The 25143-nt window shown below is 47.1% G+C and overlaps 1 pseudogene across 1 annotated transcript; it reads right to left on the bottom strand.

The window, feature by feature from the left end:
* Positions 1 to 4232: 4232 nt before the first annotated feature.
* On the bottom strand, positions 4233 to 25132 carry LOC107305786 (myosin-IIIb-like; annotated as a pseudogene). The gene is made up of 29 exons (XR_014939264.1): positions 24938 to 25132; positions 24799 to 24864; positions 24567 to 24697; positions 21233 to 21335; positions 20182 to 20284; positions 19598 to 19754; positions 19156 to 19258; positions 18837 to 18965; positions 17741 to 17849; positions 16619 to 16735; positions 16124 to 16224; positions 15614 to 15700; positions 15379 to 15444; positions 14951 to 15064; positions 14321 to 14432; positions 12674 to 12720; positions 12299 to 12361; positions 11917 to 12036; positions 10963 to 11048; positions 10672 to 10719; positions 9614 to 9661; positions 9342 to 9433; positions 8691 to 8822; positions 8028 to 8152; positions 7206 to 7405; positions 6030 to 6119; positions 5214 to 5379; positions 4585 to 4884; positions 4233 to 4315 (listed from the first exon to the last, which is right to left on the bottom strand). The product of XR_014939264.1 is annotated as a myosin-IIIb-like (transcript).
* Between the last annotated feature and the right edge of the window lie 11 nt (positions 25133 to 25143).

Genomic DNA, 25143 nt, shown 5'->3' with positions numbered 1-25143 from the left:
GTATTTAACACAACTATTATACGGAACAGTGAAAAAATAAAAATGCAGCAGGCACTTTGTCTTCTCTTTTAAAGCAAGTACAGCCTTCTGTTTACCAGGTGGTGCTGTCATGCATTCTCCAGTTCTGCCATCACTTTTGCAATGCTGCATCCCAACAAGGGGCCACATATTATCCAAGCTACTGGCTCAGACCACTCAAGCACTTTTTCCAGCTCAGATGATGCTCAACTTCATGGTCATTTAAGGTAGGCAAGGACCTTGCCTTACATCAGGATCAGGTCTTGATGCTGCACAAAGTACCAGCTCTTGCCCAGGCAAACATCTGAATTTATCTGAGGACATCATCATCTTTCTATTCACCTTCTCTTTTATGTTCAGGTGATTAAATTCCTCCTCTGCCTCCAAGCCTTCAGGTTCCTCCAGCACTCCCTGTTCTCATTCCCAGGGATGGCAGACCTTTCTCAATGCTCCCCCTACCTTCCCCGGGTGCAGTCCCTGCTCTGCTCCCCCCATTTGGGCATCTGTTCTCAGCCTTCCTCTCTGAGCTCAGCTCCAGTTCCCTGGGGCATGAAATGAAGTGTTTGGATGATCTGGGGGGCTGCCCCCATTTGCACAGCCTGGCACAGCCTGATATTTACCTTTTTATGTGAGTACATCCTGTGCAGCTCATCACGTCAGCTGAACTATAACATGATATGACATGAATGGCCTTCCCACTTTGGCTTACACAAGTTGCTCTTTGCTTATTGTAAGGTATAATTTCTCAAGTTCCACAAGACAAGCTGGTCCTGTAGGGAATGATATAGGGCTGCTGGTGCAGCTGCTCCTTTTCAACAGCAATCTTCTTGTTGAAGCACGTGAAAGAAATCCTCAGCCTACGTCACCTTGCAGAGTGCTGAAACTCCATTGCCGACTTTGGTTCTGAGCTAAAAGCATGGAGGTGAAGACCATGCTAGAGATGTCTAATTTATATTTTCTGCACCAGTAACCAACTGTATTTCCATCTCTTCTCCCAGCTTTTTCCCCATTTCTGGCACACATTTCTCCCCACAACCTTATTTCGTTCTTGGGTTTCGCTGAGTTCACTTTAACACTCCTTCAAACCAAAGCCTCATAGAAACCACCACAGCGCTTCCAGTGCTGCATAGCCTCCTCAGCACGGCAGCTTCTCACCCTTATCCTCCTTTGGTTTCCTCCCACCATGCCACAGAAGGAGCAGATGTGGAAGAAATCCATCCTGCCAGCCCAGGCGTGCTGCTTGGGTCTGTGTCAGGTCCCCGGCTGCCCATGTTGTGATTCCACTTTCCACCCACCACACCAAGGGCAAAATAAATCTGTGATCCATCCACTCTGGTTTTGGGAAGCTTTCCATCCAGACATGCCACTGGATCTCAGCCCTGGGTTTACACAGTGTTCTGTGGCACAGGAACTAGGAAAGTTACACAGCAGCTTGGTTCCTGAAGTGCACTTCTCGTACGTCCCATTTCTGTGTACGAGCAAGTTCTTAGAAATGCCTGGGTTGTGCGGCAGCTCTACGTGCTGCCCAGAAGGAAGGCACTGAAGCTGCCCAGTGGTGGAGGAAGCCAAGGAGAACATTGGTGTAGGGGCCAAGGCTGCCCAGAAAACGCCCCTGGGCTTAGTCAGGAGGACTCTGCAAACAGCAGCCTTGGACTGCCTGGACTGGTTCTGTCCTGAACAACCTCAAAGCAGCTGCCAAAACCCAGCATGAGGAAGAGAAAAGGTGTGTTAATGCTGTAAGGCAGAGCTGGGAAGAGCCAGGACACCAGGCTGAAAGAACCACCGCTTCCCTCACGTTCCCAGCAGCGCTCCCTTGTGACCATCGCTCCATAGAGCTAAAAGCTGCTGAGAGCACAAGGAACTGAGGAGAAAAAGCCCGGCGGTTAAAGGCAGAGCCACTACACCCTGCAACACATAAACAAGCTTCTCTGGCTGCAGCTTAAGCCTGTGTAACAGCAATGAGGCAGCACTCGTGACCCAGTGAGGCCGCACCAGGCTGCACAGCTCAGCTGTCCTCCTGAGCACAGGGGTCTGCAGGGTGTTCTTGCTGGAGGGACTCATGAGATGTGACATGGTGGGAGAGCATTATTACTGCTGGCAGTTTTGCACCAGCATTACTGGCCAACCAGCCTTTATCTTCTCCTGCTTTGCTTGTTCAGAAGATGCCCTGTGTCTCAGCAACTATGCATGTCCTTATGCAGGCATGGGCAGGCTAACTAAGCAATTCAGGGGCAAAGCCCTGATGCCAATTACTCTCCCGTTTAGAAGGTCCTGTACCTGCCATTCACAAGAGCTGTGAGCTGATCTTCCTTTGCAGTTCATGGTGAAACTGACTGTAGGTAACTGCCATGAAGAAAACACGGAGCTTTTTGTAATAACATTAAGAGATATATATATTTTTAAGGTAGAAAACACATAACAAGCAGCATTGTCCTAAATCTTCGCAAACTCTTTTCCCACAGCGTGAAAAAGCATATTCTGCAGCCCAGACTTGCAATGCTTCCCAGATTCACAGATGAACATGAAGGTTTCACCTATGATTCCCTAATTTGAGCTCTGGAGGAGGGATGGAAAGCAGCAGGCCAGGGGCAGGAAATTCCATGTGCAGGAAGAGCTGGTCTTGTGTCTGTTCCTATTCAAATACTGCTGCATTCAACAAATTGGACAAAGCACTTTCACTCCTTACCACTCAAGCCCAACTTCCCTTAGCACCCAGTGCAGCAGAGAGATAGAACCATAAGAAAAGACAGAAGACCTGAACAGAAACAGGTAGCAAATCAGTAGAGGTAGCTGTAAGTGAACACATTATTGCAATATCCAGTCTGTGACTGTTAACAGTTGAGGGGTCCCCAGGCATGTCAAGTAATGACATACAGGCTGTCAGGCACCGTGAATCTGTGCAGTGTGTGACTGTTCCCATCTTATCCCCTTTGCCAGGATGGTCCATGTACTGCAGTCTCAGCCACTGAGACCATCCGAGTGTTGAAGAACATTCACTTCTGCAGGAGTCCTGTCCAAAGTTGAAGTCCCAGCTGAGTGCAGCAAAAAACGTGTAATAGAAAAGGCTGCTGTATGTCTGGATACATTCACCCAGCTCTGCAAGGCCCAGCAACACAGGGAGAGGATACGGCTGAGCCATTCTGACCTGCAAAAAGTCAGGAAACACAACTCAGTGGAGGACACAGGGACACCCCAATCCAACATGCTTGCATGTCTCTGCATCTGCACTTTCCTGTTTTCCACCTTATCTCAGGCCCTTCTGGGTACATTAATACCCATATAAAGGAATGAAGCAATTGAGTCAAATACTTCAGGGATTTGCCTTTCTCAGACACCAAGAGAAAGACAAGATAGATCCCAGCTAAAACTCATTGCTGTGACCAGCTCATGAATTTCTGTGGGCTGAAGCACACAGGAAGCTCTAGCAAACCTGTGCAGTGCTGAGTCCCACATTGTGTCTGTAGCCAGTAGCACATTTGTTTGACCTCTTTCACAATGATCTGTTATAAACCTCCCTTTCTTCAGAAGTGTATAATAGCATCAAGACTGCTTCCTCTGGGCTTCAGCAAACAAACAGGACAGGGGCAGAGGACCTTCCTGAACCTCTTTTATATACTTCTTTAACCTGCTCAGATTATCAGAGTCTCAGTAACCAGCTGTGTCTACAGCTGCAGAGACCTCCTTTAAAACCCTTACTTAAAGTCTCTGTGGATTGCTGCCTTCTCTCATGTTCTCAGCCTTCCCTTTGGTTCACTGCCTCTGCTACCCCCAGGGCTCTCCATCCAGCATCTGCTTCTGACACGTGCTGCTCTCCAAAACATTAAGCCATTGCAGATGATTACCACAGTGTGCAGATATGCTTTCTGATAGTACCCCATCCAGCCCCAACCCTTTTAACCACAGCCTCTATCAAACTGCGGTCTCCCTCCAGCAGCTTTGTTACTGTGCTGCAAGTACACCATGTACCAGAGGTGCTGGGAGCCCAAACTGATTCTGATTGTTTCCATTTTTTCTGGTCTCCCTGTGCCATTGGTCTCTGCAGCTCTGGGACAGAAGATAGCAGTTCCCCTGTTTTTCCTGCTCTGCTTTTAGATAGTTGGTGGTCAAGAGATCCTCTAAGTGGACTTTGTAGGACAGGAAAGAGTCCCTTAGCTCTCCATTTCCTAGGGAAGCTGCAGGTGCTGTCTGTCCTTCTGTGCGTGGTCCCCTCTTACCTTGTCACTCGGGCTGTACATCCTCAATGCGGAGCGCTTGACTGCAGCTCTGTACAGGAGCCATTCAAGGAAGCAGAAGAGGACTGCAGTAAGAAGAAGAGAAGGTATTATGGGAACACGAAGTGTTCTTAGCCCCCTGTGTTGTGGGCTTCTCTTAGGGCACATCAATAAGCCAGGCTCTCCTTCAGCCTAGCACTTTCAGTGAACACAGTTGTTATCTCAAGACCACTGAATAAAACCCATGACCCAGGAGCACAATTTGTGGAAGTCTCCTCTTTCCTTCTACCAGACAGGTCAGCTTCACACATCCCACAGTGGCTGTAGGTGCTGGAGCTATGACACCCCTGCTCACCTTCTGGATTTCTTGCATTGCCATGCGTATGGAAGAGTGAAGGCGAGGAAAAGCCCGCTGGCTGTCTCCCTCCTTGCCTGACTTTTGCTTTTTTCTGCTTGTGTCCAGGCTCTGTTGCTCTTGGTAATTATTTGTCCTCCTGAACCACAGTGGTCTAAAAACTGTAGCTGCTTCTGCCTGCGGAGTGGACTTGCCAGTGGGATGTCCTGGATGCTCCTTGGGAAGGCTCTCCTCTGTGCTCGTGGAGTGTGTCAACGTGAGGCACTCCAGGTCTTTGTAATCCAGACTCTCGCTGCTTTTCTGAGGGAAAGAAGAGTGGATTCAGCAGCAGCTTGCAGATGTTCCACACAGCCCAAGCAGCACAGTTCTGATGAGAACTCATCTGTGGACAGCTGTGATCAGCATGAGGCAGAGGGTATCATCCATCCCCCAGGAACTGCTTCAGATACCCCAGGACTCCTCAGCACCCGGCTGCTTACATTTGCTGGTGTATATGGAAGAGGCCGAGCTGCTTGGCTAGCATTGGATACCCCCATCAGGATCTCAGAGCAGAGACAGTGCTGCTGTGACTTTCTTAGCTCAGCACATGGTCCATGCCCCTTTTCCTGCTGGAGATCCTCACCACTCACCTGTTCACAGGGAACAGTCAGTATCTCCATGAAGGGCTGGATGCCTACAGACTGATGATACCGAACCAGTTCAGTGAGTGAGGCATGAGCCCGGTCTTCCCCCAGGATCACATAGCGCGCATTGGGCTGCATCTCTATCATGTAGTGTCTGCAGCGGCCTTCTCCTCTGGGCAGACAGACAGGCAGAAATTGTCATGGCATGGAGCAACAATCTCTAAGAGCCAGTCATCACTTTCTGCACTTGTCTTTAGAGCCTACGTGTGACCAGAATCTACAGTAACAAATACTGCAAAGATGCAGGAGATCCTCTATGCAGGAGTGTCATGCACTCTGCTAACAGTTGCTGGAGAAGCAGCAATTTCCCTGAAGTCAGTGATGGGCTGAAGAACCCAGGCAGCAGAATCCAAACCCCAGCAGACCCTGCTGCTTCCCACGCTCATTGCCCACATTACACTCCACACCACCCCTTGCCTGTGGCTGTATTACCATTCTGACCTTGCAGCATATTCTGACTGCTTCTCTCATGACCTTCCCTAGTCTTCTGTGCTCCAGTCACTGTTTCTTCTAACCTGGTTTCCCCTCTCACCCACAGCAGGACCTGCACTCTGCATGCTTTGGAGAAGTGACAGTGCACCCACAGTTTCTGGCAAAAGACAAGACTGCAAGCCTCCTGTCTGCTACTCCATACTGAGGCACCCACAACAGGAGATACTGAGCACCATGCCAAGTGGATTCTTCTCCACAGAATGCTAACTCCTCTATCTGTGAATAGCTCAGTTTAGAGCTTTCATATTCCTTCTCCACAAGGTTCATTACCTGTATGTCAGGGTGTAGCCTGGTCGGCTCTGGCTGATCCGAACAAGGAAGCAACCCAAAGGCTTGTCAATCAGCAAGTTTTCAGCTTCCCTGGAAGCAAGAAAGAATTTTTCAGCAGGAAGTGCACAGCTGCCTCTGTGCAGACATTCCCATTCTATCTTATTTGCTACCATTGTATGTAGTGTTCCTTGTCCACAGGGCAGCCGGCATCTGCCCAGGAGTTGTCAGCTAGAGGTTTCCAAACTCAGGCTTGCTGGTACAGGGATACGCTAGCAAGCTCATAGGATGCAACACTCAGACAAAGCCTTTCCAAGCAGTGCTGCTCCAAACCTGCTCCAGCAGCATGCTATAGCAACAACTGCTTTCCAGCACAGAGCATATAACAAAGCATCGCTGAGATGAGGAGGTTAGGCACACGGGCATTTATGAGGTTTGAGGGTCAGTGGAAGAAGTCATGGGTTAGTGGTGCCCAGCACAAGGTAAACTCAGTGCCTTGGAAAAATACCAATTGGGATTACAGTACTGGCTCTCCACTTCCGGCTGGAAAGAAGTCTTCTCCCTCTCTGCCCAAAGGACAAAGCACTACTTTGTGCTTGCTGTGTGCCTTGCTCTGGGTTAAAGGTGACTGCAAATCACCAATGCAATTTGAGACTGCTCTGATTGCTCTGTTACGTGTTATACTACTGCACAGAGATTTAAATCCAGCACCAGGAAGCATCAGTTAGTAAGAATTTAAAACCTCAGTGTTTTTGGGAAGGATTTGCAGGCAAAGAACCTGCTATGTCTTCCATTGTGAAGTACTTGTTGCTAGCCTGTAGATGAGCTATGACAATTTAGTCTCTCATGTGCTAATTGTTTTTGTGCATTCTTGAATCTGTGGACAAAAGCAGTTACACAGATGAGAGCCTTGTTAATTAACTATTAAAAAAAAGGCAGATACTAAAGAGCTGTCAGCTACTGCCAGTGTCCTCACTCAGCTAATAAGCTATGTTACTTTACGCTTCCTTTTGATGGCCTGAAGCTCACAGTCTAGAAGTGAAAGGTTTTGCATGCCGTTCCCATTCCTTAAGGAAACAAATCTAGGGGAACCCAACCTACACATTCTTCCTAAGGAAAGGGCAGCTTCTACCTGCCTGCCACAGCCCAAACCATGGCCAGAGCATCCAACATACTCACCTCCGGCTGATCATCCCATGCAGCCAGCTGGGAAAAGCCCCATCATCCTGCATGACTTTCCGGGCTTGTGTCTCTCTGAACCAGCGAAGAGTTGCTCCTCTCTTGAACTGTTTCATTTTTGCCTCTTCTCCTGCCTGTTCCTCTGTCCCCATAGCAGGACGAGGCCCAGGAGGGTGCAGGAAGTTATCAAAAGGAGTGAACTGAAAATGAGAAGGGGAAAGAAGTAATGAAAGCAAGATAAGAGGCAGGGGCTCTCTGAAGGGATCACTGCAGTAGATCCCATCCTATGATCCCTTAAGACAAAACCAGTCACAAATTAAGACACCACTCTCAGTTCCTCAAAGGTCACAGCATTGGAAAATCAGGTAGGGGTTGGAAGGGATCTCAGCAGATCATCCATTCCATCCCACTGCTAAAGTAGGCTCCCTAGAGTACACTGCACACAAAAATGTCCATATAGGTGCTGAGTATCTCCAGAGAAGGGAACTCCACAACTTCTCTGGGCAGCCTGTGTTTTTTGTCACCCTCACTACAAAGAGGATTTCTCTCATGTCTGTATGGAACTTCCTGTGCACAGTTTGTACCTATTACCCTTTGCTTTGTCACTGGGTACCACTGAAAAGAGCCTGGTGCCAACCACTTGACTCATATCCTTATTCATGTCCTCACCAAGCTTTTAAACTAATGATACTAGAAAAGGACTCTGACTTCTGATAACCAGCAAGACAACATTCTCCTAATAGAACAGGTGTGTGCAGAAGGTGGAAGCAGCAGGGAACCAGCACACCTGGATAAGAGACCACCAAGCACAGCCTGTAATACCTCTGTTAGCTTGCTGCGTGGCCGGGGCACGGGTGGCTGCGATGGCGTATCAGGTGCAGTCTGAGGACGGGGGTTAGGGAGAGGGCGTCTCTTCCGCGGCACAGGGACTGGGGGGGAGATTCTTTCTGCAAAACAGGAAAGAAGTAGATGAAATCTACAATGAAAGATCTGCGAGATCAGCCTGCCCAGGTATGCTGTTAACCTTGGAGGAAAGAATTCTCTGCACAGACAACAGAAACGTTAGGAAGAGAAAGAATCAAGAACATGAGTTTGTGAAGCTCAGTCCTTTCCTGTCTCTCTACAGCCAAGGAATCTGGGAAGGGACAAAAAGAGGCAAAGAGCCTGATAATCACTGTCAGCTCCCACACTCTGCATGCCACTAGGAAGCCTACATCCAGGCATACAGCCATGATCAAAGTTCTCCTGTACAGAGTGGAAGGGAAGGACACAGATTGGCATTCCTCCCAGCACAGCTAGGCAAATGACTTTCCCCCATGCAATTTCAGCTCCCCAGAAAGTCTCATTTTCAAGAGGCAAGAACGTCAGCACCTTTCTGCCCACTGCATCAGCTCCACAAGAGCCAAAGGCAGACCATCATCACCTGGAGCTTACAACATCTCTAAGTGGCCATGCAGGTGATGGTGGGAAGGGGAGGAGACTCACTCTGGGCCTCTGCTTCCATTGCCAGTTGTCGACATCTTTCTCTTTCTGCCTCCTCCTGTTGCCTCTGTGCCTGAGCTCTCAGCTCAGCCAGCAGATTCAGATAGCTTTTCCTGCATCGGAATCGCCTGAAAACTGTTCAAAGAAGAGCAGTGGTTAGAAAAAAAAGCCAGCAATAGTAAAGTTTCTTCCACACCCTGGCGGAAGCACACTTGGAAATACTCCTTCATTCAGCACAAAGCCCTCAACAGTTGAAGCAGAGAAACAAAGAGCAGTGTAGCCTGTTTGCTGTAAGTACTCAAAACCACGTGAGAACTGTCTTCTAATCTTTTAAGCAGCCAGATCACAGATTTAAAAAACAAACAAGTCACAAATCTAAGCTCTCACCTCTAATGTCAAAGCACAAGATACCTAAAAACAGTCACACAGAAGAGCCACAGACATCATATTATATTGCCTATTTTACCAGGTACTGAGGAACACTAACTGAAAGAAGCAACCTTCTCATTCTGCTATGGACGCTACCCACCCATCTCCCTGAGAGTCAACAGGGAACAGCAGGTGACAGTCAGACTGGATCAACGACTGGACAAAAATTCCTCTTGGCCCTGATATGAGACCAGAGTTGAGGGACTCTCCTGCTCCAGTGCTCACCTTTCTGTATGACAACTGCTGCTCTTTCCAGTTGCTCCACATATTTTGCCAGCTGATCCTGGTGCCAGTATTTAAAGAAAAGCCGTGACTTTCTGTGAGGTTGGAAAGAGAGAAAAGCACAGAAATATACTGTTTGTTAAACTTGCATCCAGTCATCCTTTGGACAGCCTAAAGCCATAAATTTCTCTCTGAAGGCAACCAGGTAACAGTTTACAGGTATAAAGTCTCTGCAGTTCAGGACTGGGCTGCCAGCAAGAATGATTCATACTTACCCACACAGCCAGCCTGTCAGGTCTGTACTTTGCAGTATCTCCAGGCAGCTGAAAGAAGGAAAGAAAGTGGAAAAAAAAATCATTTTCCACACATAGTGAACGCTAGGTGGCCTGTGTTTTTAGACATATCAAAGGGGAGAAAAGCGCCTCAATGTTCCTGCACTGCATTCTCTGTTCCCTGCTGCTTGATCACACTCAGTAACCCGCTGCCAATATGTAGAGCTACTTTGGGTAAAGCTAGAAGGTCCCATTCAGGAACATCAAAGCGGGGCCCAGAAATAGACTTCGTTCTGCTCCCTCAGGGGCAATTTTGCAGAACCTGTCTTATTCTCAGAACTACTCTTCCTCATTCCATTTCTATCTAATTCTGAAGTACAGAAGTAACAGGCTCAACAAGGCAAGACTTCCTAGATAAAGTCTGTTTTTCAATTTCAGTTTCATTTTGCAAGGTTTGGTGATAAGACTTGGGTCACACAGAAAGATTCCACACATAACTCCAGCTCTGTCAAGCAGCCTCCTCCCTCTGCCTGCAAATCTAGGCTGTGAAACTGCAGTGATGCCTTTTTGCAAGTGTCGTGCACAGCAAAACAGAAATACTTACCCTGCAATTTCAGCCAACTTCTGCTAAGCTACATGCAGGAGAACAAGGAACTACAATCAAGGTAATTTTGCTGGCTGCTTAGTCACCATTGCCTTTATTTTCATTCCCTTGTGAGACAATCAGAAAAAACCTAGAAAGGCAACTGACAGCTGTGCTGAGTCTTCTCATACTGAGTCCAATGGACACCAATACTGTAACTTCCCACTTCGAGCCCATTAGCCAGTCCTCCTTCTACAGCACTTCAACATTGGATTGAATTGCTACAGAGTAATTGAAGAAACATTTCATTTATCACTGTACCAAACTTTTAAACATTGTTTTGGTCTAGGAATTTGTGTTCCCTGCCACCACAAAAATGCTTCCTGGCTTTGGTGCTTCTAGTCAGTTTGCTTTCTCTCCTAAGAAGCAGCCTCTGTAGAACAAACTGGATAACACATAACAAAGGAAGGATTCTTACCTTCCTTTCGTCAAGGGAACATCTGGTTTAACTAAAAGAATTCCATATCTGTGAAAAACAAATGAATTCAGCGAGATAAGAGCCACATCTTTGATGTGCTGAGCTTACCCATGTCAGCCCCACAGCAAACAGTAACAAATCAGTCTTTCCCACTAGGGTTCCCACAGCAAACAACCTCATGGTCTCAGGTATGCAGACTTCACAGAAGTAGTTTTATTCCCTGCCCATTTCTGTTTAACAGTGTTGTTCCCCTCTATATCTAACTAGGAACATTCATAGGCTTTAAGATACCTTTCAGCAAATTCCTCAAACAACGGTCTCCAAGAGAAACCATTTCTTCGGATCCGGATAGTCTCCAGCAGTCCATTGTACCGGAGCTGGAGCAGCACCACAAAGACAAGATTAGAGAAACAAACATACGCAGGCCAGAACAGTCACTGGGACGTGAGTTTGTCCCTCTGCTGCACAAACTTCTTTAGGTTAAAAAAACAAACAAAAAAAAACTTTCTTTCTGAAAGTGTTTCCTTGATTAAAGTCTGAATTTACCACATCCTGAAACTCTGGTGATTAACCACCCCTAGCTGAAAGCTGGAAACCACAACATCCAAATAACTTCACCTGCCAGCCATGGGCACTACTTTGCACATGGACTCTGCTTACTTGTCCTCCAGAGGATAGCCTTCTACTTCCAAACCTGTACAAAGCAGTATTTGATGCACACATCTGCTTCCCTCTTCATCCTGATTTTTCTTATATGACCATATATCAAACAGGCCACAGATCTTTCTGAACGAACTAACCATTTTCAGTGTTTTTAAGGGCCTGGTCATCAGATCTGACACAGTATTCAGAGACAGATGTATCAGTACACATTAGCTCCCATCAAAGCCATCCCATCTTGGCTCCTGTACAGAGCTGCCCTGGAGAGGTACTGCATAGGAGATGCGAAGATGAATGCTACTACATGGCAAGCAGCTCTCTTACATTCATGAATATATGTAAAACTTGGACATAGCAATCTGTTTGACAAGAAAAACCTCAAATGTCCAGAACTTTCACATCCATAGAAGGTGTGCTTACTCTTACTCCTGCAAGGGAAGAGTCAGACCAGCAAGCTTCCAATGACCTGCACTGCTTTTCAGTAGGGTCTGTCTTTCCCCACCCTTCCATTCCTTCCCTGGACTTAGATCCACTTCCTACTGAGACCTGGCAGAAGTACCTGCAAATAAAACTGCTTTTCCTTACCTGCTGCAGCAACATTTGGCTGTCCACAACACTGGGCTGCTTCTGGCTGTTGGGCTTTATACAGCGCACAAAATGTGGGTTGGCAGAATACATCCTCTCCATGAGCACCATCAGGGAATGCTGGTTAGGGCAGAGAAAGATCAATAACCCAGCAAACCCAAGCACTGCCAGACTTCCAAGTGCGATACCCTGCAGCTAAGAGCTACTTTTCTTCACCTACTAACTCAGACTCCTGAAACAGCATCAGTTCAGGCTACAGCAACAGCCAAATCACTATTACAAGCTGCACCTGGCACCCCAGCTATGCTCAGTGACTGGTAAGCTCTCAAGTAAACAGTGCAGCATATACCTCAAGGGGTAACACAGGGCATCAATACTTTACCCGGAACTGAGTTCCAGCAGACTGTTTTCTTGTGCTGTTGAACTTATCCGCTCCCGGTACAATCTGAAACCAAACGCAAACAAAAGGATCACCTCTAGAAGACATGCTTGATTGCTACTCAGAGATCTCTGCCAGAAAGCAGATGAAGGGAGAATAAATTTCAGAGGGTGGGGTGGTAAAAGAATCACTATATTGCAATAGAGGCAAGCAGAAAACTGTGTACAAAACAGGGAAATTCTTGCAATCAGATCGCTGTCTGCTCCTACTATCAGCCAATTGCTGCCTGCTCTTGTTTTCAACCACTTTTTCCAACAGTAAACATCAGGTGCCTACGTCTTAATTTATCAGCTGCCACACAGGACTCAAGCACCATACCTTGGTTTTCTTATGAGGCATCAGCGTCCCCGTTCTGGAGATAGAGGCTGTAAGAACAGAGACAAGAGTTAATTTTGTATCCATCTTGCTCACAGTCAACCATTCCAAAACATTCCAGCCTTACTTCAAGCACAAATTTCCCCATGCATACTAAATCACAGACATTACTTTAGGTTTCAACATTCAGAAATGCAAGGGAAGAGCTAAAGACTGAGAGAAGAAAATGCAAGCATATTAAGCATATAATCCAAGTAACATTATTTTCTGTCATGGAAAAGACAAGGCATGTGGGTTACTAAGCAACCTTAAGTGAACTTTAAAGATCATCCAGAGTGGGCACTTAACAGTGCAGAAAAAGGTACAGGTAGAGAGCGGAAAGCTCACTAATGCACAATCAGTGTGGGAGGTTACAGTTATACAAAGCTAAGAAACTCAAAATTAATTCAGTGATAAGATGAAAAATTCAGGGAAGCTGAGTTTTCTGAAGGATCAAATGACAGCCTGGCATTCTGTTCATGCCATGATGTCGTGTAAATCACTGAATGATTGAAATCGGAAGGGACCGCGGCAGGTCAGCTTGTCCAACCCCAATGTTCCGCAGTGCCACCTACAGTCCCTTGATGGGAACTAAACAACCGAAGAACAGGAAAGCGCTAAGCAGATTCTCTCTGATGTTTATCAGTTTTCAGAAAGAGCTGAGACTACACTGTGTGTAAGCAACAGTGTGGGGGTGGCAACAGAGAAATGTACTCATGAAAGGCAGCCAGCTGCAACACGTGAAAGATGTGGAGCTGTTGGAGTAGTCCAGAGGAGGGCCACAAAGATGGTCATAAGGCTTGAGCACCTCTCCTATGTAGAAAGGCTAGTGGAGGTGGGAGTGCTCAGCCTGGAGAAAAGAAGGTTCCAGGGAGACCTCACTGCAGCCATCCTGTACTTGAAGGGAGCTAATAAAGAGGAAGACTGATTTTTTTACATGGTCTAATACTGATAGGGCAAGGGGGAAGTGGTTTTAAACTAAAAGAGAGGAGACTTAAGTTAGACTTGAGGAGAGAATTCTTTGCTCAGTGAGGTGCTGGCACTGCTGCCCAGAGAGCTGTGCTGCCCCATCCCTGGAGGTGCTCATGGCTGAGTTGGATGGGCCCTGGGCAGCCTGAGCTGGTGGGGGCAACCAGCCCATGGCAGGGGTTGGGGCTGGGTGGGCTTTAAGGTCCATTCCAACTTAAGTCATTCATGGATCCTATGAAACATGAGCAGAAGAACTGCAAAAACCAGTGCAGAATAGATATGGAATTCATCAGTTACTTGTAAACCCCAGAAAGTGTATTGGATTAATAATAATATTAAACAGAGAGAGCCCAAACAAGGGCTGCAAACGTGGAGAGTCTGGAGGGCAAGTTGTGTGCAGGGCGGCCAAGGGCTCTGGATGTGCTGGGTCCAGGACAGAGGAGCTGAGGGGAGCCTCATGGCAGCTCACAGGGAGCGGAGGGCAGCACACTGTATATCCTGGCAGCCCCACTCCAGGCTGCAGCCCTCTCAGAGGCTGTCAAGTTGAAAAAACATAGTACATGAGCCTTATCTCCACCCTTTGCTTTTGCTGAGGAGGGCTCCAGTTCACATGGGATGCCCTGACTTAACAGAGGGACTTGCCTGCAAACAGTAGGCTGAGCAGGGGGGTGACGCTGTTGATGAAGAGCCCACGGATGTTGGCTGGCAACGTGTCTCTGTTCTTCTCTAGGAAGCCCCCAGCAGTGTATTGTACCTAGGAGAAAAGGCAGAAAATCACAAAGTGCTCACAAGCTTGCTGTGAAAGCCATCTCCACAGCCTGACAGGAACAACTGTAAATCTGAAGGCACAGTGTCTTGGAGGTGAGTTCTGTAAACACACAGTGTTTATAATAAAACTGAAACTGTGGTACTCTGGACCTTGATAGGTAAAGGCAAAGCCATCAGGTTCCCTTCTGGGGCTGTGGATATAGGACTTTTATTTTATAAAGGACTATTTTAAGATCAGTGCTCTGAAGGGCCACTGATCAGTGTGACAGATTCCTCTAATACCATATATTTCCCAGAGGAAGTCCCACTTTCTTCATAGGTCCTTTTCCTATACCTTCTAATGAGATCCCAGGAAGTCTTAAAAGGCAGCTCCCAGGGAACACATTTCTGTTTTATAACTGTTGGAACACACATTCCTTAACATCAAAGCTTCATCTGTCAAGCAACACATTTTCCCTCTCCAACAAACATTACAACAACATTCTTTCAACAAATAGTACATACCTTCCCAGCATAGTGAATGATGCTAAAGCCCAAAACACATCCTCTGCTTGGCTGGAAGTGTGGGTTCCCTTTAAAACTGCTGTTTAGTTTATCCACAAAAGTCTTATCAGTTGCCTGCAAGAAAGCAGATTTTATAATCAAATTACAGGGCTGCAACAGAGACATGATCAGAGCACACAGGAGGAAAACCCAGTATTGGAAGTGGCTTTGGCTGTGCAACAGCTTCAAGCTGTAACCCCTGACACTCTGCAGGGGTCCCACTATAATCAGTCTGTCTGTGATTTGTCTGTCCTTCCTCATGAGTCACATGGGGACTCCTTTGTTCATCCCGCTTTTTACAGTCACACATCAACATAACAGTTTTCTCTGCAGACTACAGATTTATTGCTACTTCCCGCACATTATTCTCTCTGTTCCATTTCTCACACCTGAGGGAATGCACTCTGTTCATCCAGAAGAGACATCAGCCCAAGTGGCTTGGCCAGGAGCAGATTCTGTAGGGAAAGGAGAAACATTACATGTATCCAAAGCAGAATAGGGTACCCCGCTGATTTGTACCAAACTTTAAGCAGATTTTTCCCAATGCACCTCCCCCCAGTCATAGAAATAGCAACACTGCTCCCTTGGCTGAATGGAGCACCTCTTCTCTCAACTCTCACTCACCAGAACAGGTTCATTATTGGTGAAGGTGATAGTTTCCCAGGGCAGTTCTTCTACTCTATAGGCATCCTGCTCCATCTGGAAAATGTGCTGAGACAGAGAAAGCAGAGGCTTAAGCCCACAGCAAACTTGGTTAGACAAGTCTGAAAATCTCTCTGACCCTAAGCTGAGGGGACAGGCATGACTCTCTCACAGCATCCCTAAAAATGAAGCTGCTGTTCTGCATGCTCTGCCATAGCTTGTACGTAGCTGGTACATAGAGCAGGAATGCTTCTCAGACTATTAGTGTCCCTACTCTGCCAACTCAGGTCATTACTTGACCCTTCTACTTTCACTGATGGCTCTTTTGCCATGGCAGTGAAGGTTGCCACTTTTTATCCTGCTTTGCCCATCACTATTTCTGTCCTTCCAGTCAACAGATCTGTTTTCCAACAAGTTTTCCACCATAATCTAGGTAGCTTAGTGCTTTATTTTCCCTGACACACAAGGTGAGATAATCCATAACAGACTTACATGGTTGAAGAAGTGCTGAAGCTGCTCATTGGCCAAATTTATGCAGAGCTGTTCAAAACGATTCACTGCAAAGTTTTCAAACCCAAAAATATCCAAGATACCTAAAATAAGGGAAAATAAGCACAACAGAGCCCGAAGATCTCAGCACACAACTAAACATCCCATCACTCTGCTGTTACAGCACATGAACCCCTAGCCAATTAGCTACTGACTCCACTCCCATAACTTCTCTTGGAAGATCAATTCAGAAGATCAGTCCACTCCAATCTCCAGCCCCTCTGCAGAGCCAGCATGTCCTAGAGCTTCAGCCTCATTTGTTTCAGATCAGCCAATTGCCAGCACTTCTATACAAATTCCATGCTGCTCAATAGCATCTCCGGCATGATCATGTTCTGTATGAAACCTCCTTGACAACTCAAATTGTGCCTTTCCTTTGTCATGGCTGTGGGACATGCATTTGAGAACAGATGATGGAGCAATGCAGGTAGAACTCACCAATCTCCCTCAGCTCTACTTCAGGATCCACATTCTCAGCCAGCAGTTCATTGATCTTGCAAACGATCCAGCCGAATACTCGGCCATATGCCACCTTGGCAATGGAGTCCCGAGCATCTGCACAGAGAGAACAAGTGATGCACTGAAGGGCTGTGAGGAAGGTAGAGACCATAGCACCAAAGTTGCCTCAGTATATTAACCTCTAGCTACAATGTCATCAGTTGAGAGCTCACACAGAGCTCTTCCATTCAAAAGTTTTTACTATCTTTCTACAAGACCAAATATGGCATACTAGGGTATTTGTGAGACTAACACAGAAACAAAACTCCTAAAAAAGTCTCTCCACTTTTTAGAATACCCAGACTTGCTTCTCTGCCAGTTAACTGAGAACAGTCCTACTAAACAACCCAAAAGTTTGTTCTTAGAAAATCAGCGTGCAAGAGAAGGATGCCATTGACGAAAAACTTGCTGATGGTATAAAGAGGAGGGAGACCAAATCCATCTGATTGGCACCTACTGATGGGATATATTTATGTTACTGTCTAGATATAAGCAAGAGAAGATATTTGAGAAGCAGAACTGAATAACTCTGTTTCCAGATTTTCTTTTCCATCTTGTTTTAAGCAATAACCTGAAGTGCTGGCATTTTATGGTTGTTTTCTACTGAAAAGGAAAATAACCCCTTGCACTTAGTTCTTTAGCACACTTCCCTTTCTGTCCTTCTCTGACACTGTGCTGTCTTACTGATTCTCTGTATTACATCTCCAACAACTCCTAAAGCTCTGCACAGTGCCAGAACTGTGTAGCAGTAGCTTTTCCCTCTTTTGTACAAACACCTACATTTCTCTTCTAGCTTGGATTTTAGGGAGAAAGTAATGATGATTCCTTGGTCCCTCATTTAATCTCCGTGGTCTCCTAGAGGTCAAACAAAACCAGCATTCATGATCCCAGGTGTCAGTAAGAGACCAAGCAAATACGCTTGTCTCTGTGCAAGCAGAAGAAGGAAGTGGCACAGACAGGCATCCTTGTTCCTAAGAAGTTGCACATGTGTAGAGACACCCATCAAACAACTCTGGGTCAGTCTTTCAAGCCAGCACATCTGCAATTCATTATGTTTCTTACCTTCTGCCTGCTGCTGGGTGTGAAAACGCTGAATCTGCTCTCCCCGGGTCACTGACATTGTGCAAACAAGGCAATTCAACAGTTCATCCTCCTGCACTCCAAACTGACCCTGGGAAAGGGAAAACAGATGAGGAGGATTAATCCTTATTCTATATGTGAGCAACGTCCAATGTAATGGGGATGCATCTTGCAGAACCAGAGTCAGATGCATGCTCCGAGATGAGCATTATCCTATGCAGTGTGCAAGATCATTTTCTGAATAGTGGATCTCCCAGTGGTGCCACCTGTCACCTTGTTTGGGAGCCACATCAGTCTCAGCTGAATGATTTAATGACTTACAGAACAGCACCACACCAAGGTGACTGTGCACAGACACTGGTCACATGAACCCACAAGAAAACAGGAAACAAAGGGAAATCAGATGCAGTTGAACTCTCCAGTAATTACTTTAACAGGAATTCCCCCTTCGGTAGGCAAAAACCAAGGAGCAGATTTTAAAAACAAAGACAAAAAGAAGTTGGCTGCTGAACAGATGTATGTGGTTAATTCAGGTATGCTGTAGGAGGGACACAGATGAAGAGATGAAACACAAAACCAAGGGTGCCGGGATTCCTAACAGATCAAAATAAAAAGACACAGAAAAAGCAGAAATATGCTGCGTTTTCCTGTACTGTGCTGTTAGCAAAGCAGTATAATGCATCCATCCCACACACTACAGGTCAGATAGGCCTAGGGAATATATGCTTTTTAGTCTGAAAATTTCATGTAAAAATAGTAGAAAATTTAATTCAAGATTATCAACAAAAGTGACTGCAGCCAAGGTGTTACCCTGGGACAGGATTTACATGGTTACACAAAGCTGGTGTTCAGATACCACATATCCACATTTCTCCACGGTATCACACATAGTGAAACATAGAATATGACTTTAAAATATTTGCGTTATATGAAGTCATCAAGGCATGTATAATAACTCCAGATGAAAGGCACTGGTCCTAGCTAAGCAAGAAAGAGAGCCTGGGGTGTCTCTGGGGGTACCAATAGCAGTGAACACAAGGGCAACCATGGGAACATACATATGAGAACTGTGACTCACCGCTGCAGCCTTCAGCCATCCCTGTGAGCCTTCACTCACTTTTAGAGACCCATCACTGTCCTGAGGCTCAAAGGTCACATTGCCCAGTGACAACACACCAGCCAGGATTGCCTGCATGTCCACTTGTTCCTAAAACACACATGATGGGTGACTGAAAATCTCTTAGTATGTAATATACAAAACAGGGAGACCCCAGAAGAAAAAAAGGTGAAGGAAAGGCACCGGCAGGCTGTGGGAAAAGGCTCTACACAAAGCGTAACAAGTGGTTTGGAAACAAGATGGAAAATTCAGATATAAACAAAGCAGTCCCAGAACTGACCTGCTCTTGGAAGCCCACCATGTCAAGGGCATTGCACACCTCTTGGTATTTCTGCTTCCAGCGGTGAGCTACATCCTCTGTACCAAACCATTTGCTTATGTACCTGAGGAAGTGCATATCCCATATAAAATCATCACACAATCAGTGCAGCAAGTCTGTTCTGCTCCAAATGAACAAAGCAGATCAGCAACAGGTAAGATGTGAAAGAGTAAAAAAACTTTTCTGAGGCAATGCAACACAGATGAGACCCAGATCTATCAGCTTTCACCACAATTTGTAAGATCTCTTTATATACACCCATTCAGATTCCACTTCAGCTTCCATTAGTTTATTTACCTAAACCAGGCTCCATTCCCACTGGCAGAATTGTAGGTTCCATTTCACTACTTTCCCCTCCACCCCCCATTCATGGAGACTAAATTAAGGTCTGACTTTGAAGTACCTGTAGAGTAAAGGATCCAATAACCCATACATCTCCTTTTGCTCTGAAGATAGTCCAGCAAACATGTAGTAGAAGATATGAAAATTCCTCTCGCCAGTATCTTGTTGCACTACCCGTGACTTCTCCAACAGATACTCACTCAGCTTGGCACCTCGCACTGCACACAAGAAGGTAACAAGGTGTGTTTTGCACATAGGAACGTGAAGCTGACTGAGCTGCCCCACATCTCTGCACTACTGATAGAAGCATGGAGTTGCCTAATGCAAGTCCCACGTACAACGCCCAACACCCTGGAAACAGGCTCCTCCACACTTCCCGTGCTATCAAAGATGTCTGCTCACCTCCTTTAATCACAGCAAAGGCAAAAGGCACAACTGACCACTGGTGATATCTCCCCTGCATCATCACCCCAATATTATTCCCATAGTGCCATATAGTTCAAACCTAGGTCTCATCTCAAAGCTGTGGCTGCTATAGGATATTCTGTACATGCACACCCTTTTCACAGAGGATCAAGTAACAAAATTTTACCCTCCTTAAGTTCTGGGTACTCAGTCCACTCCCTCAAGTGCCTTTGAGTTTACCTGTATTATTCTGGAAACGCAGCTGTATGTATTTCCCAAAGCGGCTGCTGTTGTCATTCATCACAGTCTGTGCATTGCCAAAAGCTTCAAGCAATGGATTTACCTACAAGAGGTAAACAGGTAGGAAATGCATTCTTCAAATTAAGCGACCCAATCCAATGTGTTTGGAAAAGGTTTGCTTTAGCACTTGCTGTTTAACATTCTGATGGAATAAGAAACACTCCATGAACACTTGGAAATGACTTCCCCAGTAATCTGGTATGGTACCACCAGATTATTTGTCTGCTAACCAACAACAAGCAAATACACATGACACTCATTAAATGTAAGCATGATAAATTACCTAATGGCATCTGTAGAGAACATACAGATCAGAACAGTGAATTATGATGAAACTGAAAGAACAATCAGGCCAGATTGGGTCTGATTCCACCACAGATGTCTGAAACAGACTTTAAAATGGAGCAGTCCAAAAACTCGTTCTGCTTAATCTATCAGTTGGAGGGTTAGGATATGATTTGCTCAGAATAAAATGCCCCTGGGAGCGAGTCAAGACCAAAGAGCCACATTTCAAAATCAGCTAGCAAAAGTTAGGAAAATAGTGAAGATGAAGCCAGCGAGTGAGCAAGTATGTGCCTGACAGTAACAATGACAGTAACAACCAGCCAATGAAAGGTTACTGAAGGCTGCATAGATTCACCATCCCTGCCTTTCATTAAATCAAGATTTTATTTTTGTAATAAAAATATTGTTCCATCTCAAACAGGAAATGATTCAGAAAATAAGCCCCTACTCCCTTGTTACAGACATCATGCTGAACGATCACAATAGTTCTGCTCCATTTGGGAACCAAACCACCACATTCCCAGCAAACCTACCAACCCTTCTAACTTGTGGTCAGCTATTTCATCATCCTTCCCACTATTTTCCTAAAATGTGCCTTAATGTTTTGCTCTGCTGCTCAGTGGTGATGATTCACCAGAAGGCTCTCTGAGCTGCCTCACAGCAATGCTACTTCTGCATCTACAAGCAAGACCCCACCAGCACCTACCTGAAGGATCTGCTGCTCCAGCTGTGAGTTGCCTTTGCATAGGTTCATTATGTGCTGCAGCAGTAGCTTGGTACTCTCTGTTTTCCCTGCGCCACTCTCTCCACTGCAAAGAAAAAGTGAGGAAACTCCAGCTGCTCCAAAGTCTAACTGCTGTGACCCTCATGTCTCAGCGTCCTATTCCTTGAGAGTGCACTCCAGCAGTTTCACACCTCTTTTCAGCTTTACACAGTGGGTTCCACAATGTACTGATCCCCATGCAGGGGAATTTTTCCCCATCCACCTGCAAGCACATACATACTCCACGCTGTCATTACTAGATGGGACACACAGAAGAGTCCATTTGACCTGCTTCTTAACAGAATTACACTTAACAATCCCTTTCAAAAGTGCTCTGATTCACCAACTCTCTCATATACGCTGGGGTCTACAGGTTCTTGTTCCTACAGACATTTGTCCCATCTCACATCCAGAAGTGAGCAATTGATCTTGTGATACTGCTTCAATCTCAAATCTCAATTTTTTTCCTTATGTGCAATCTAAACCTCTTCTGATACAACTTGTGCCCATTTCCTCAGGTCCTGTTTGTTGCCTGGGAGAAGAGGCCAAACCTTCCTCATCACAACCTCCTTTCAGGTAGTTACAGACTGCAATGAGGTCTCTGCTGAGCCTCCTCTTCTCCAGGCTAAACAATCCCAGCTCCCTCAGCTGCTCCTCATAAGACCCCTCACCAGTGTCATTGCCCTTCTCTGGACACATTCCCCAGTGTCTTTCTTGTAGTGAGGGGCCCAAAGCTGTGCTGGACTGCAGAGCTGCCGTCACACCTACAGCAGCAATGCTGCACGTCATTTTGGCATCACACAGACTCAGCACTCCACCTCCAAGTTAAATAAGCAGTACTCGGAAAGCACAGCTTCCCAACCTATGGGAGGGGGAATGCCCAGTCAAGGACACGTTGCCTCATTGACCGATAGCATCACACCGGCTCACAGCTTCAGCATCTGCATAGTAAAATTAAAAGTGCAGGAAATGAGGCAAGCATACACGAGGGCAGGTCTCTGTTTATACATCTGACCTTTGAGCACCAGGTGTGGCTTCTCTGCTTCGCAACTCCCAGCACCTCTATGCTTGCACCTGTCACAGGCTGCTAAATACCTCAAGCTCTAAAATGAGTACCTGATCCCAGGCATGTAACAAGCCTCTATAAGGTCTCCCTGGAGCCTTCTCTTCTCCAGTCTGAAGAGTCCCAGTTCTCTCAGCCTGTCCTGTATAGGAGCTGCTCCAGCCCTCTGACCATCTTCACAGCCCTCCTCTAGACCTGCTCCAACAGCTCCATATCCCTGTTATGTTGGGGGCTACAGAACTGGATGCAGAGCTCTGGTGATTTCCTTCCTCCACAGAAGCACTGTCAAGCTTGCAAGCACTTGCCAAGCCCTGCAAGCATGCTCTCCAGCTGCAGATGTGTAAATGCCCCAGGCTGTGAAGAAAAGCAAAGTCATCTCCAGGAGACCCACGTGCTGTTCCACAGCATACTGAGGCTGTGACTAATACCAGCCGACCTGAGCCAGTGGAATCCGCAGCACAAGAACACTTGATTGCAATGAGCTTTTGCCACCGGAGGGCAGCTGCTGTGCTCAGCACCAGTTGAATGTCGTGCATCTCTACACTGTTCTGATAAACTCTGGTGTGACAGGAGTGACATCCACCTCCCCACCCCAAGCTTTGCTCAAACCAGGTAATCTTGCTACTGAGTGTTTTACCACTTGCAGATAGTAAAACCATCAACTTCCTGTTACAACAACACACTCAACAGGATTGCAAGGTGCATGGCAGTAGCTCAAGCTGTCATTTCTGAGACCACAAACTGCTCTCAGAAAATAATAAGACCACCACCTTACTGGGAAACTCCTACAGGTCTCTCATGTCGTCTTCTACCTCCTTAACTCTGTGACTTTTCTCAAATCCTACTAACTCTACCAGCAGAACCTTCCCCACCTGCAGACTCACAGCCACATCTTTCTGCTTTGTAACAGCACTTCAAGGTGATGTTGGCCTGCAGGCTGACCCTGAGTGCTCACAGTCCCTTCACCCTGACCTGGGGTGCCTCCACGGATGGGGCATCCACCACCTCTCAGGGCAACCTGTGCTGAGCACTCCAGCTGTGGACGCAGTGCTCCAGGTGAGGTGTCACAGCGCAGAGCACAGGGGCAGGATCCCATCCCTCACCCTGCTGGTTGTGCTGCTTTGAATGCAGCCAAGGAATGGTTTGATTTTATGATTTTTTTTTTTTTCCTGATCAGATTTTCTCACAGCAAAATAGTTCCTTCTCTTCCCCTTCCTCTTTGGTTACTAAGGGAAATGATAGAATCATAGAATGGCTTACGTTGGAAGTGAACTTCAAGGTCATCTAGTTCCACCCCCGTGCTGTGGGCTGGCTGTTCCCCCAACCAGCTCAGGCTGCTCAGGACCCCATCCAGCCCAGCCCTGAGCACCTCCAGGGATGGGGCACTCACAGAAATTGGTCCACTCCACCTCTCCTATGAAATCAGGCTGAGAGAGCTGGGCTTGTTCAGTCTGGAGAAGAGAATGCTCTGGGGAGATCTCATTGCAGCCTTCCAGTATTTAAAGGGATGTTATAAAAAGGAGAAATCAGCTTTTTACATGGGTATATAAGTGAGAGGACATGGGGAAATGGTTTTAAACTTAAGGAAGAGAGATTAAGATTAGATACCAAGGGGAAGTTTCTCAGTGAAATAGCAGTGAGAGAGCTGTGGTGCCCCTTTCCTGGAGGTACTTAAGGCTGTGCTCAATGAGGCCCCAGGCAGCCTGGTCTGCTGCCTGATTTAATGGATGGCAGCCCTACCTCTGGTGGGGGAGGGAGGGAACGTGGAACCTGATGATATCCAAGGTCCCTTCTAACCCAAGCAATTTTATAGTTGCATGATTTACAAGATTCAACACACAAATTACAGTGGAAGCTGTCTAGCCAACAAAAAGCAACGTACAGAGCTGGTTAACCTTCCCAGCATTACAACCCAACAGAAGCAACCCCTTTAGATCCCACATAGTTGCACTACCAGTAAAGGCTGGCAAGTGGCCGCATGAAACCAAACATCTTTCATAGCACCTCTCTCTTCACCATCTGTCTGCTTATCTGCCTGGAAAGCAGTGATGTGCAGCCAATGAAGGTGGGTTTGGACCCACCAGGGGCTTGGATACGTGAAGGTTTGAAGGGGAGTACAACACATAAGCCCATCAGCAGCTCCCTGGCCCCACGAGGTCCCAGAGGGCTCCGTCGTGCTAACCTAACCCTAACCCTAACCCTAACCCTCCTCACCTGATGACGATGCACTGGCTCTGCGGCCGGGCGCCGCGGCGGCCCAGCATGGCTTGGTAGGCACGGTCCGCCACGGCGAAGATGTGCGGAGGCAGCGTGCCCTTCTCATGGCACCGGTACTGCTCGGAGACCTGTAGGGTGAGACCGGATCTTGAGGACGAGCTGGGGGACACAGCACCGGCACCCGATGCTTCGTGGGCACGCGACGGGGCAGCCCGAGCGCGGTACTCACCTCTCTCCCGTAGAGCTGCAGGGGCTGGAAGGGGTTCACGGCCACGAGGATGTCCCCCACGTCGGTCTGGAGGAGGGGAGGGGAGAGAGGTGAGGGGAGAGCCGGGAGTTTGGAGCCCGAGCCCCGCGCCCGCACTCACGTAGATCTGCTGCCGCAAGAAGCGATCCCGCAGCGCGCCCAGCAGCGTCGCCTCGTCCAGCTCCGCCAGCGCAGCCAGGTCCCCCTCCGTCTCTACCCCACGCCGCTCCCCTGACGACCCCATGCTGCCCGCTCCGGCCCGGCCCGCAGCCCGGCTCGCCTTACCGCAGCCCCTCCCCGGGACCGCCCCGACGGGCGGAGCTCGGT

The sequence above is a fragment of the Coturnix japonica genome, chromosome Z (assembly GCF_054131305.1).
Source record: "Coturnix japonica strain WE chromosome Z, WE-NBRP24, whole genome shotgun sequence".
In the NCBI taxonomy this organism is placed as follows: domain Eukaryota; kingdom Metazoa; phylum Chordata; class Aves; order Galliformes; family Phasianidae; genus Coturnix; species Coturnix japonica.
The sequence above is the reverse complement of the archived record's forward strand: the minus strand, read 5'-3'. Positions and strand labels throughout refer to the sequence as shown.